Source organism: Elgaria multicarinata, chromosome 8 (assembly GCF_023053635.1).
Source record: "Elgaria multicarinata webbii isolate HBS135686 ecotype San Diego chromosome 8, rElgMul1.1.pri, whole genome shotgun sequence".
Lineage (NCBI taxonomy): Eukaryota > Metazoa > Chordata > Lepidosauria > Squamata > Anguidae > Elgaria > Elgaria multicarinata.
In genome coordinates, this window is record NC_086178.1 from 41,635,747 (window position 1) to 41,649,389 (window position 13,643).

Below are 13,643 nucleotides of genomic sequence, written 5' to 3' on the forward strand. Positions count from 1 at the left end.
ATATTAAGGAAAACAACACAGGTTTCCTCTACGTTTAGTCAATAACTCTGGTGTGAAATATATAGTAAAGCATTTAAAAGCATTTAAAAGCATTCCAGAAAATAGAATTAAAACTGATTTACAGTGCAATCCTATACATGTTTACTCAGAGGTAAGACCTAATTTGGTCAATGGGACCTACTCATAGGATTATAGCTTTAGAATTTTTAATTTTCTGCTAAATTGAAGTCCTGAAAGTTGATTTAAAATAAATTACTGAATTATCAAATTAAATCTTGATTCTCTTCATTTGTTTTAGATCAGCCTTCTCCAGCATGCTATCTGGGGATGAAGAGAGCTGAAATCTAAAACATCTGGAAGACACCAGATTTGAGAAGATTTATGCTTAAGGTGCAACCCTATGTATATTTGGGCAGGGAAAAAGTCCTAAAGCTCCCAGCATTGGCCACCCAGGACTTTGTCCTATCTAAACATGCATAGGGTTGTGCCCTATCTATCTATCTATCTATCTATCTATCTATCTATCTATCTATCTATCTATCTATCTATCTATCCATCCATCCATCCATCCATCCATCCATCCATCCATCCATCTATCTATCTATCATTATTTATAGGCCACCTTTAAGGGTGGAACTCTTAAATGGAGTTCTTCATGCTTTCTGAGAGGAGAATCAGGCCAACATAAGCCCATCTTACACCAAGGCAAGTGTAAAAGTTCAGAGAAGAGATTTGAGTTCTACTGCAGCATTTATGTAATGAGAGCTTATTCTGCATTGGAACAATGCTTCAACATAACAGTTATCTATAGACAGTTTGAATGACAGTTCTCCCAATCTTAACAATAAAATAACTATATGTAAATTGCCTCTTCTACATTATTCTTTAGCTTGTCAAACTATCAAAACTTCACTAGGTAAGAGAGGATGGTGGTGTATGTATAGAGTGAGTGTTTCAGTTTGCAGTCCCACACACACTTACGAGTAAGTCCCAAGAAACTCAGGATTGCACGTTTAAGTCCCATAGCTTCAAACCTTGGCTGATCAACTTAAAGGACCCATATATTTACCAGCACTATTTCTCTTTGTTAGCATTTGTTTCCAATTTCTATTGATGTAACTGAAGACATATTTACAGGAATTTCTGATCCAAAAGTATTGAAGTACTGACCCAATATAGTGTTATTGGTTTATCGGTACTTTTCCTATATAGATTGAAGGTGTCATTTCTGGTTTCTGCGGGAGGAGCACAATGAGATTTCAATGGAAAAGGGGCAAAATTCACAAGAAATGTCAGTCTCAGGAACTGAACAATTATAGTCCATGATATAATATGTTACTCTAAGTTCTGACCTCCCAACCAAAAGTACTTAATAACTCTGCATGTCACGTCTGCACATGTTGTGCTCATTTCCTATAGAATATTTTCTTCGGCACACATGAGACGATATTTAGAGACAGACCTTCTTTACATAAAGAAGGAGATATGTTTTGTGACTAGCTAACAGCAAATTCCCCTCATGTGGAAAGCCCAGTGCACCAGGATTGATGGCATCGTAGAGTTGGAAGAGACTTTAGAAGCCATCTAGTTCAACTCCTACTCAATGCAGATCTACAATGCAGGATACAATTACAGAAGCCCCGACAGATGGCCATCCAGCCTCTTCTTAAATACCTCCAGCGAAGGAGAGCCCATCATCTCCTGAGGCAGTCTATTCCATCGTCAAATAGCTCTTACCTTTAGGAAGTTTCTCCTAAAATGTAGGCAAAATTGTCCTGACAGTTGCATTCATTTGTTTTAGTCCTACCCTCAGGGGTAACAGAGAACAAGTTTATTCCATCTTCTGGATGACAGATGCCTCCCCTTTAACTTCTTTTCTCCAAGCTAAAGACATCCAGGTCTTTTAACTGTTCCTTGTAAGACTTGATTTCCAGATCTCTCACAATTCTGGTTGCTCTTCTTTGGACACATTCCAGAGATTTATAAAATGATAATTGCACCTTATTGGTCTTTCCTGTTGCATATTGCATGGTGTTGTTTTTTTTTATAAGTTAACTTTTTTTCTTAATTTATTTTTTTAAAAAATCAAAGAGCTGGGTTTGATGAGAAACAAACCCTCTTACCGTTCTGTAATTGGTCCAACTTGTAGAAGGAAATGGGAGCACACCATCCATATCCACCAAGCTGGTGATCCTGTTAGCATCATCAAACAGCTCACTGTGGTTTATTTAAGCCATGATGGGTTGCGGTGGCATTTTTAATATTCCAGCCACGACCATGGCTTGTTGTGTAATCCAAACCCAGAGGCGTGAGTTGTGCAAGAATTAAACAGCTTTTGCAGAACCCAGAACCCACAATCCACCCCTTCCAGGTTTTGACATGATAAGCTGCAGTTGTGGCTTGAATTTTCAAGATGGCACTCATGGATGCTGCAGCTCACTGTAACTTAAATAGGCCATGATAAGCTGTGGTGATCATGCAAACCCGGTCAGTATGTCTGTTCTGCTACTGGCATTCCTCCACACAAGCAATCCAAGGTGTGTGGGTCAAAAATCATGTGATTACCAGATTCCCTCCCACCCACCCACGCTCTTAATTCCCCAAGAATCAACCGTGCCATTTTGATTGTACACACATATGCTGTAGGGCTGTGCTCCACTTCGCATCGGAGCATAGAAGCAATAGCGAGGTGGCCTGATTCACATCTGACAAAGGTGGAGATGAAGCGGGTCGGGGGGGCTGCAGATCAAGGCGAAGAGGATCGAGACCAAACAGATCCTTCACCTTGATCCGGAGCTCCGAAAAAAAGCTAAGTGGGGCTTACCTGGCGCTGCCGCAGTCTGTGTGGCAACAGTGGCAGAGCCAGGTAAGGGGGCTGAGGGAGAGGGGCTTACCTGCCTTTGTCGCAGTCTGATGGCAGCTTCAACTGAGGCTGAGGCTTAAACTGGAAGACCAGGCCGCAACCGCGGCCTGCCTTTCCGCTTTGAGCCTCGGCCTCAGGTGAAGCCGCTCCTGGAACATGATGGATGCAGGTAAGGGGGAGGAGGAAGAGGGCCTTATCTGGTGCTGCCGCTGCCACCGCAGTCCATGCAGTGACGGTGGCGGAGCCAGGTAAGGGGGCAGGGGGGAAGGGTCTTACCTGAGTCTGTCACATTCTGGCAGCAGCTTCAACTGAGCCCAAGGACTCAAACCGGAAGACCAACCCACTGCGGCCTGGTCTTCCAGTTTGAGTCCTTGGGCTCAATTGAAGCAGGCGCTGGACCACGACGGATGCAGGTAAGGGGGGAGGAGGGAGGGGAGGCCTTACCTGGTGCCACCGCTGCTGCTGCAGAGCTCCAATTCAGAGCTGGAGCTCTGCAGCGGAGCAGAGCAGCCTGTAGGTGGATCGACACGGGGCGGAGTGGGCCTGATCCGGAATTTGCAGATCGGGTGCGGAGCAGATGGGGGGTGGGTCTGTGCACAGCCCTAATATGCTGTATTAGGATATATAACCTGAATGTGTAGGGCTGTCTGAAGTGGGATGGGCAAACTGGGGTGGTGTATGATGGTACACACTCATTCCATTCAATGTGATCGGCTGGATTAGGGGAGAAATATTGCCTGATCCAGCTACAGTAGCTAATTATGCTACTGTGACTTAGCTCTGAATTTTGACTGTGTGAAGAAATGCTTGTATACAACCATTATTGTTCTGTAATGTTTAGTTTGTTGCTGCTAAAGGCCTGTGTGATAGTTGCTGAGTGACATTCTGAAGCAGGAGAGAGACGTAGTTGCTTTGAATGTTGTTAGATGGGGCTTGGAGCAGGTAAATTTAATTCTGATTACCTAGGGATTCTATCTAGATGCAAAAGACAGGTTGGGAAAATACAGTTATGGTATGACAGTTGACACTTAAGAGATACTCTATGGAGAGAGAGAGAGAAGGGCTGCTGGTTGGTGTGTGGAGTTTTGAGAAAGTTGAGGAGAAATTGAATAGCAAAGTTATCTCTGTGGGAAAACTTTAGGCGCATGGTGAAGAACAGGAGTAGGGACTGGATGGCTGTGTTATGTCAAAAGGCTGTCCTAAGATCTTGACAGAGGAACGTTATATAAGCAGGCAGTAAAAAACCCCAGATAAACCATCCAGCACCCAGTAATACAACAGGAGGAGCTTGGGTATCAGAGGTTCAATTTGTCTGTAGCATTGTTGCCCATCACACACAAGCCTCTTCTACAAGCTGCTAGTAGTTTTTTTTTAATCTAACAGAACTGGAGGCAACGGAAAAGGATCAGCTTGTGGAACTCTGCGTTATAGTGGCACAAGTTCCTTAGGTCCAGAAATATAAGCATTTACGCTAAATTAGAAACCTCATAGGTGGGACTACCCAGTGAAGGAACAGTTTCTCCATAGCTGATGCCAGTAGTGGGGAGAGGAAATCCCCCATAGATTGTTAAAAAAGAAGAAGAAAAAGGTTGCCTTAAAACCAAATATTATATGATGTTATAAATGTGTGATGCGATGTGGCCCAGTGTGCACCATTTCACACATGCTTTTACATAACTTGATTTCTCATCGCTTGATCAGATCAATGCTTGAGCACTGCAAAACAAAGTGGTGTGAGATGTTATGAAATTTCTATCTGTGGTGTCTGATTGGCAATCCTTCTTTCACAGATGCTGCAGTCATTAAATGCATGTGTGAATCAGCTCTTAGTCAGCCCAGCTTGGCAGTCAATCTTGGGTTTGGAATCAAAGGTATTACTTTGCAAAACTAAACCAAATACTTTTCTAATAGAAAGGCAAGAGCTGATTAACCAATTAAATGTGTCCATCTGCCAGCTCGGGAGCTGACTTGTTAGTCAAAACATATTGTTCTTGAAAAGTTGTTTTATTTATGAAGACCTCCTGACACTGAAATGAATGTATTCATAAACACGTACAAAATAAATGTGGATGCAGATGGAAATGAGCATCCATATAACAGAAATAAATATATTTTTAATGGACTTCAAAAAGAGAAGTCTCCAAGCATTTAAAATTCAGCTTCTAAAAGAAATGGCAAGGTATTTAATATGTTGCAAATTAATATGAAATATATTATGGTTGTTGTTGTTCAAAAATGTGCAATTATTACTGTAAGACAGACCTAATACACAGGGATTTTTTTTTTAAGTGAATGGATACTATGGTGGAATCCAATGGGTCACTTACACCCCCACTAATTCTCTTGTGCCTCACTGTTGTGCAAGCATTGGGTCCCACCGATTCTGTTGCATGAGCAGGATCCACCACGTTGGCAACAGAGATTTAGTGCTATCTAGAGGAAGCCCTGAAACTAGTAGAAATGTTTATTTTTTCAATTGGGGCAGGTAGGTGGAGCACCCTTATGCAAGCTTTGCCAACCTGCCCCATTCCAGAAAAGAGTGTTTTCAGTTTATTCTATTGGTTTTAGTGAATAGTTGAGTACAAAACTAATGAGAAGCTAGCCAAAAGCATAATGACAAGAGTGGCCAGTCACTAGACTGGCTGCCCCTAAATCCAGCCCTGAGGGCACAGTAAGAGCCAAACTACGTGTTACGCTAATTGTGTAATGTATAGGTCAGAGTTATCTTTTCATTTAATCTAATGTAAGTATGCATGGTCCTATTTCAGTTCAGGACCAACATGCTCCAGGAGAGGAAGATTAAACCTCCCCCTCTCCCTGTTTCCTTCCCAAAATTCCCAGTCCCCTTTCTGGGTGAGATATTAACATAAGGAACACATACCCTTCACTGATTCCAGTAGAGACGTGGCATTTGGGGGGAGGGGATTTCAAGAAACAATGTGTGTGGGGAAAATGTTTAATCTTCCTCTCCTGAAGCAAGGTGGTTCCAATCATAATTGGGCCATGCAATTTGGCTCTCAGAGATGATTCCATGGCATAACAGTGCAAGGCCTTCAAAAAGCATTGCCTTTTCAGCTTTTAGCTGAAAAACTTTTCAGTCCTTTTCAGCTTTCAGCTGAAAAACTGGACTTGGCAACTATCCGAATTCTACTAGGCTATAATGATTCCTGATTTCTAAACAGAAATCCAGGAAAGTAAGAGGATGGTAAGATTTTCATCACCCCTTTGCAAAACATCACAGATGACTGACTCACAAAATTACAGCAGACGGGCCATGGTAGTATACTGCTTAGTCAATGGTCTCCTCTGTTCATCCCAACTGCGGCATGGCTGGGATGTGGCATAGCATTGTCACTTTTGAATCCATATGTGCTCTTTGAAAGGCTCTGCTCAGTTTAAAGCAATGGGGAAAACAAAACAAAACAAAAATCCCACCAGCCTATTTTACCTTAAAGCTCTTAAATTCCAAGAGGGGATTATTTATTTATTTATTTATTTATTTATTTATTTATTCATTTATTTATTTATTTATTACATTTTTATACCGCCCCATAGCTGAAGCTCTCTGGGTGGTTTACATAGGAAATGGGGAGAGAAACCGACAGGAGAGAAACTGTCAAAAAGGCAAGGGCTCATCCTATGTTCCCACAGTCCTGTTCATGAGGCTTCTAAGCATGATCTGATCTCCATTACTGGTAGGAACATTGGGAACTGTAGTCCTGGAATAAAAGCAGGTAGGTAGGAACCATGGATACTGAGGGCCTTGCTAGACCTGCCGGATAAGCCAGCAGGGAAGAGGGGCGATGGTGCACTAGAGCTAGCACGCGTCGTCGCCTGCTTCTACATGTAAGACGCAAAGGGGCAACGGGAAGCCCCGTGGCATCGGCCATTTTTTTTTTAGGGGCCATGAGCGCTGGAGAGCCGCCGGAGAAGGTAAGTGTTTTTTTAAAAAAATAAATAAAGCCCCCCTGCCCCTGATCCCCCCCACAATTCCTGATGCCCCCCCTGCCCGCTCGCTCAGCCATCCTCCCCCATGCCCAATGCCCTGTCCCCCGCTCTTCTCCTACCCCCTTGCCATCCCCGATGCCCGCTCTTCTCCCCCCTCTCTCCTGCCGGGTCCAGCCTTCCCCCGCAGCCCCTATCTCCCCCCCCAGGATCCCCCCCGGCCTGATGGGCACAGGCCGGGGCTGCAGAAAAACCGGGCCATAAGCGAATTCGCTTATGCCGGTTTAAGGGAGGTTTTAGAGCGGCCTGACCCCGGATTCCCCTGTGCGTCATCTGGATGCACAGGAGGGAAACCGGGCCTCACACCGCACTAACGCGTTGTCTAGCAACGGCCTGAGTCTTTCACCAATCTTCTCTGCTGTTGGCTTCATTTCCCTCCCTTGCTATTTGGTAAGCTTGGTAAAATGTGGGGAAGCAAGTCAGCAGCATAAGAATCTCTGGACCTGGGTATTTTTGAGGGGGCAAAATGATTTTTTCCTGAGAGCTCTACAAGAATGTTTGGCAAGACTGAACCAATTACTAATTGAGATGGGGGGATTTGCTCACCACTAATTTCGTGTTATGTCTTCTTCCCCTTTCTTATCTGTTTTATATTTAGATTGTAAGCCTGCATTCAGAATCAATCTTTTTAAAATTCATATCTAGAGTGCTTCATTGTAGGTGTCGTGCAAACTATTGCTATTATTTTTCCCTGTTTCTGTATAAGTGAACAGGCTATTTTGCTTTTGTCAATGAAAGGCACCTTGCAGGACTATCACCCAAAGGATCAAATGTGGCTGTGGCACACTTTCATTCTGCAGAAATCCCCTGCAGAATACATCAGAGGCTCTACTACGTTTGCATATCCATAGATAAAAGCTGCTATACACCACACTATATCAACTGGATGTCATGCCTGGGGGTTTTGCGCATGCAGCTCATTAAATTAGCACTCTGCTATTCTGCCAAACAGCATGAAGCCTCTGGGGTGTGGCGGACTCATATTTGATCTGGGGCCCATACATTCTATCAGTGGCCCTACACATCTTTTCAAAAACCAGTGCATGCTACCTTTTCACATTACGTCTTCACGCATCTTACAAAATGTGTGTACACACCTGTGTGAACAAGTCATGGGTTCACTTCACAGTCTCATCAATGAACATGTCTCTCCCCTGCCTATGCAAATATATCTTGCTTATATAAAAAGTTCTCAAAGATCTTTCTCTGAACCCTTTTTGATTATACTAAAATGGAGAAGATTTTTTATTTTTATTATTTTGAATGATGAAATGATTACTTTCCATCCACATGGTTACAAAATGTTGCATTCTTAATAATGGGATAGTCACTGTAGCATAGAATGGCTTAATCAGGATAATAAAAAAGAGCCTTAATTAGGATTTATGCTCCCTTCAGAGTGACAGAAATCTTCAGTGCTCCCTAGGGATCCTTAGCTGGGGTGTGGTTTGGTTTGTGCTATCATTGTATAAATCATCTCCAGTGAATTTCTGTCTCCAAACACATAGGATAAACACAAATTAAAGCTCCATGGCTCACACATCTGTTATTCTGATTTTTAAATGAATTTGCCAAAAAGGCAATTCACTGAAAAGTTGTTTAATCACAGACACTTTCACTAGTAGTAGACTGTTTGGAAAGGTTTTGGCAGGCTTGCTGTTCTACTGTTTAAATGCCTCTTTAAGACAAAATACTGGAATAAGGAATTTAAAAGCACAGATGCTGATCATTATTCAGGATGGACAAGTCAATCAGGATTGGACCCAGAGACACAAAAAGGCTTTATTATGAACCTGCTTCAGAAAAGTTTGTTAATATCCCAGTTCTAAATGCAGTTTCTCTGATACAGAAACCTTTAGTACAGCAGAAAAAATGAAACCCACTTCTGTACTCTGGATCCTTACCTAGAGGTAATAGAAATGACCAGGGAACCAGTACTGATCAATTGTTTGGTGGGCAGGTTCAGGGGAAAAGTAGGAGCATCCCATGCTGGCCTAATAAATGAAGAACACATATAATTGGGAGGCAGGACAATGTAGATGTAAGTGGGAATTTCCACACCTCCACAACTGGCTTTGTCCCAGAATTTAGCAGAGATCCATGTGGAAACCTGTTTCTGTTTGCAGGTTGGTGCTACTAGATTCTTCCTGTAACCCAGCCAGGGCCTTTTTGCCATCAATTTCAGTACAGCTTCCATAATTAAAAATAGAATCAACCTGTACACAGTTTGCTGAACTGCATCCCTTGCATGCAAGGGCAGATTTGAAAGTACCTCTACCTCTACATCAAGATCCACCACATTTTGAGTATGTACTTGGTAGTACCTACCAAGCATTTTTCTGCACAACTATAGTCAATAACATGCTTGAAAAGAGCAGTCAACAGGGTGGCTTTTTGGAGGAGGAGCTGTGTCAGTCCATTGCAGCAAAAATACAAGAGAATCTAACAAATGTATTATGGTATAAGAATTCATGGATAAGAATGCCAGAGACACGTGTTTTGCCCTTACATTAAGTGTAAGTACATAATGGGGTAGTCGTCGTCGTCATCATCATCATCATCATCATCATCATCATCATTATCATCTGCTTTGGATGTGAGCTTCTATGTTTTGTGTGCTGCAGATCAAAACCTATGGACCTCTGGCAAAGTAAATGCACATTCAAAACTATCCCAAGTCCTATTGTCATTTTTGTGAACCGCCCAGAGAGCTTTGGCTATTGGGCAGTATAGAAATGTAATAAATAAATAAATAAATAAATAAATAAATAAAATTAAAATAAAATAAAAATAGGATTTCCTTGGGAGCTGTGTTAAGTGTTGATGCATGGGCATGCAAACACATACAGAGTGAATTTTTTTTTTTAATTTGGTGGTCTTTTTCATTGGAACAGGAGACTCTCATGTTGCATCACAACTTACTTTTGGAACAGCTTTTTCGAAAAAGCAGTTTATTGTACTGCATAGGGCCAGGGCTGTTGTTCCAGAGACAAAAGACTTACAGCCCCATTGGGCACATGAATCTGTTTATGTTGCCTCTGGGATAATGTGTCCTGGATCAGGTTATAAATCCCATTTATTCTCTGAGACAAAAGATGAGTGCTGATTTGCGGGCTGTTCTTAATTCCCTCGTTGTTGATTTGCTCATTGTCCTTAATTTCATTCCTTTGGTAAGCTTTAATAAATCTAAAACCTTTGCTACAAATGGATTCAGAATGGCTCTGTGAACAAATGATCTCAATTTGTATTGTTTGGGCTATGAATTAGGGTGGTCAAGTGTTTTCTTTTACAGAGGACTGTCCTCTATTTGAAGGGCTGGCAGTGGATGGTCCTCTGTTATCCAGCGTTCCAGATCACGGGAGAGCCCCCATGGATAGAGGAAACGCTCCAGTTCAGGCTGTCGTCTTCCATAGGTAGAGGGCGATGAAACATGATAAGGCAAAGGAGCAGGGCTGGAGCATTCCCTCTCATGTATGTAGCCTATTCAGGTTTAGCCCACTTGAACAGGGCTTCTGTTCTGGGGGAAACTGGAAAGTGAAGATGGAGGTGGACTGAAGTGGCCAAAACCTGAACAGGGAGCACTCTACTCTGCAACATTTTGTTCCAGTTCTGACTTGTTTCATAACTTGCTTGATAATGACTGTTAATGGTTTCATTTAAACTACTCTGGGACCCTTGTCAGCTGAAGAGCAGAATTAAAATACATAAATAGACAAAGCGATAAACAGCTTCTTCCCTTTGACATAGTGCTGTATTTTTGCCATTCTTCAGCTTGCAAGGGTGGGGTGTTTTTTTGTAAGTATTAAGCATATCAGAAAAACTGTTGTGCTCAGAGATATTTTTGGGTGACACACTTTTCTTTCTAAGACTCTAGGAATATCATGTGTAACAGGCACCAGTTAGGGATATCTGTTGTTAACATTTATGTGTTTGGTTTCAAATTAAATAGTTGTATCCCACTCTTCTTCTCGAAACCAGGGTGGTTTCCAGAATTTATATTTCATTAAGCTGATTTATTCATGTGATTACCAAGTTTTAAAAAAACCTGTTCCACTAAGCTATTGTCTTTCCTATGTATTGGACTAAGGATTATATTTTGTATCCGGAACAGAGGCTGCAGTAACAATCTGGGGGGAAAGAGGCAATCCCTTCCCCAACAGCGCAATCAAACACATTTACTTAGGAGAAAACCTCACTTTCCTCAATGAGCTTACCCCACCTCCTAGGACAACTGAGTTAAGGTGAGAGGGAACAGGGAATTCGGTGGCGATGGTGGCGGGGAGATAGTGGCAGTTTATGTCAGTGTCCCTGTTAATAAAAAGTGCCAGTGCTGAGTCCCTGTGAGTCTTGGCTCCACTACACCACAGGTTATAACATCTGAAGCCTCATTGCATTTTATGTGGTTTCCAGGGCATTATCTGAAGGCACCTAATGCAACAACCTTACTGACACTAAGCAGATCTGGGTCTCTGGTAATTGCCTGGATGGGAGACCGCTTGGGAATACTAAACCATTAGCTTCTTTGTCACATCCAAGCATAAAATGTTCTCTTGATAGTGCCATTAGGCTTGGGTGACCATATGAAAAGGAGGACAGGGCTTCTGTATCTTTAACAGTTATATTGATAAGGGGATTTCAGCAGGTGTCATTTGTATACATGCAGCTCCTGGTGAAATCCCCTCTTCATCACAACAGTTAAAGCTGCAGGAGCCCTGCTCTCTTTTGTATCTGGTCACTCTAGCACAGCTCCTGCAACTTTAACTGTTGCAATGAAGAGGGAATTTCACAAGGCGCTGCATACACACAAATGACACCTGCTGAAATTCCCTTTTCTATGCAACTGTTAAAGATACAGGAGCCGTCCTCCTTTTCAAATTGTCACCCTGCATTAAGCCAATGGAACTCCTGACATGAACGCGTTGAAGAGTAACATATTTCATTACATTCAGGAGAGAGAGAAAACAAAGACAGAAAAGAAAAGAAAAATTATTCTCAAAATGTTGGCAAGCTTCAAGTAACTTATTAATGAATTAAAATACTCACAGCATCTGCAACTCTGAGTAAGGAAAGCCTGGCAGATTTGGGGCCTTTGGATTAAGTAGTAACCTGCTGCTGATTGAAGTGTGTCTTTGTGGACTGGTTCTTGGTGAGAGGCTTAGTATGCTTTGGGGACTTCCAAGAATGATTTTGTTAACTCTCACTTCCAAATAGCTGTCTAAGGCTGGAGGTGTGTGGGAGCTTCTTACGAGGACTTGCATTTTTGGGAATGAGGGTGGGTGTGAAAGCAGTTTCTGAAAAAGCCAAATGCATCATGCCCCACCCCCTTCACATCAGTGGGGCTGAATAATAAAGAAAAGACTTGTGTTTCGTCCCCCCCCACCTCATCTAAATGTAGCACGAGGCCTCTGGAGGCCATGAACACACAATGGCTCTTACTGAGGCTGTTGTTAGACTGACAACAAAAATCTTCGGGGAAGAAGATGGACACACACGTGCAGATAAAGGCTTGAAAAATCTGAATAAAAATGGACCAGAACACTGACTTATATACCTCTTTGTTGAGCCTAACGTCCGAGCATACTTCTCAGCTTTTCCTATAAAATGACAAACCAAATTAATCTGAGTGTGAAAATGAATTGTCAACGTTAGGATCAGACTCACTGTAGTATGACATAAGTAAATGTGCTTAAAAGATCATAAGAACATAAGGAGAGCCATGCTGGATCAGACCAAGGGCCCATCTAGTCCAGCACTCAGCTCACACAATGGCCAACCAGCTGTCGACCAGGAAACCACAAGCAGGACATGGGTGCAGCACCACCTTCTTGCCCATGCTCCCAAGCAACTAGCTTACTGCCTCTTATACTGAAGGTAGCACATAGCTATCAGAACTAGTAGTCATTGATCGCTTTCTCCTCCAGGAATTTATCCAACTCCCTTTTAAAGCCATCCAAATTAATGGCCATCACTACATCGCCGCCCTAAGATCCCAGTGATATAGGGCAGGATACAAATGTTTTAATAAATAAATCCTGTGGTAGTGAATTCCATAGTTTAATTATGCACTGTGTAAAGAAGTACTTCCTTTTATCTATCCTAAATTCCCCACCAATCTTCTTCATGGGTTGACCCTGGGTTCTAGTACCTTAAACTGCAATCCTGCTCAAAGTTGAGCCTACTAGGTTGTGACCTTATGTTCACTGGGAGTAAACCCCATTAAATTCAATGGGACTTAATTCTGAGTAGATGTTTATAGGACTGCACTGTTAGTTCCATTGAAAACCAGTGAGCTGACAATCTGCAGGCTCTCATTCAAGGAGAATGATCCAATCAACATTTTAAAAATTCTACATTCCATTGACTTCATTGGTTGAGTAGAACACAGATTTATTTTTTTCTTACTGAAAGTGATGAGCCATACAACTGCTTAGCTTTGGCTGGATCATGCCCATTAATTACAAATGGATATTATTCTTTTTATCTGAGAAACTACCAATATGCTCACACCATGACATTTTCGAGGTGTAAATAAGCTGTACATTTTTTTTCAAGGCCAAATAATTGTTGGTTGATACTTTGTGAAAAGAGTATACTTTCCAGAAAAGATACTTTCCAGAAAATCTCAAAACAGGTTATTTGTATATACTTCATATTTTGAGGCAAAGAAACCAATTCTCTAGGCTTCTAATTGTGGCTGACTTTTATATAAAAAAAGAAAAGATATGACCACACTTTTAACATGGTGATGTAAGTTATTAGAATATGTACTCTGAGT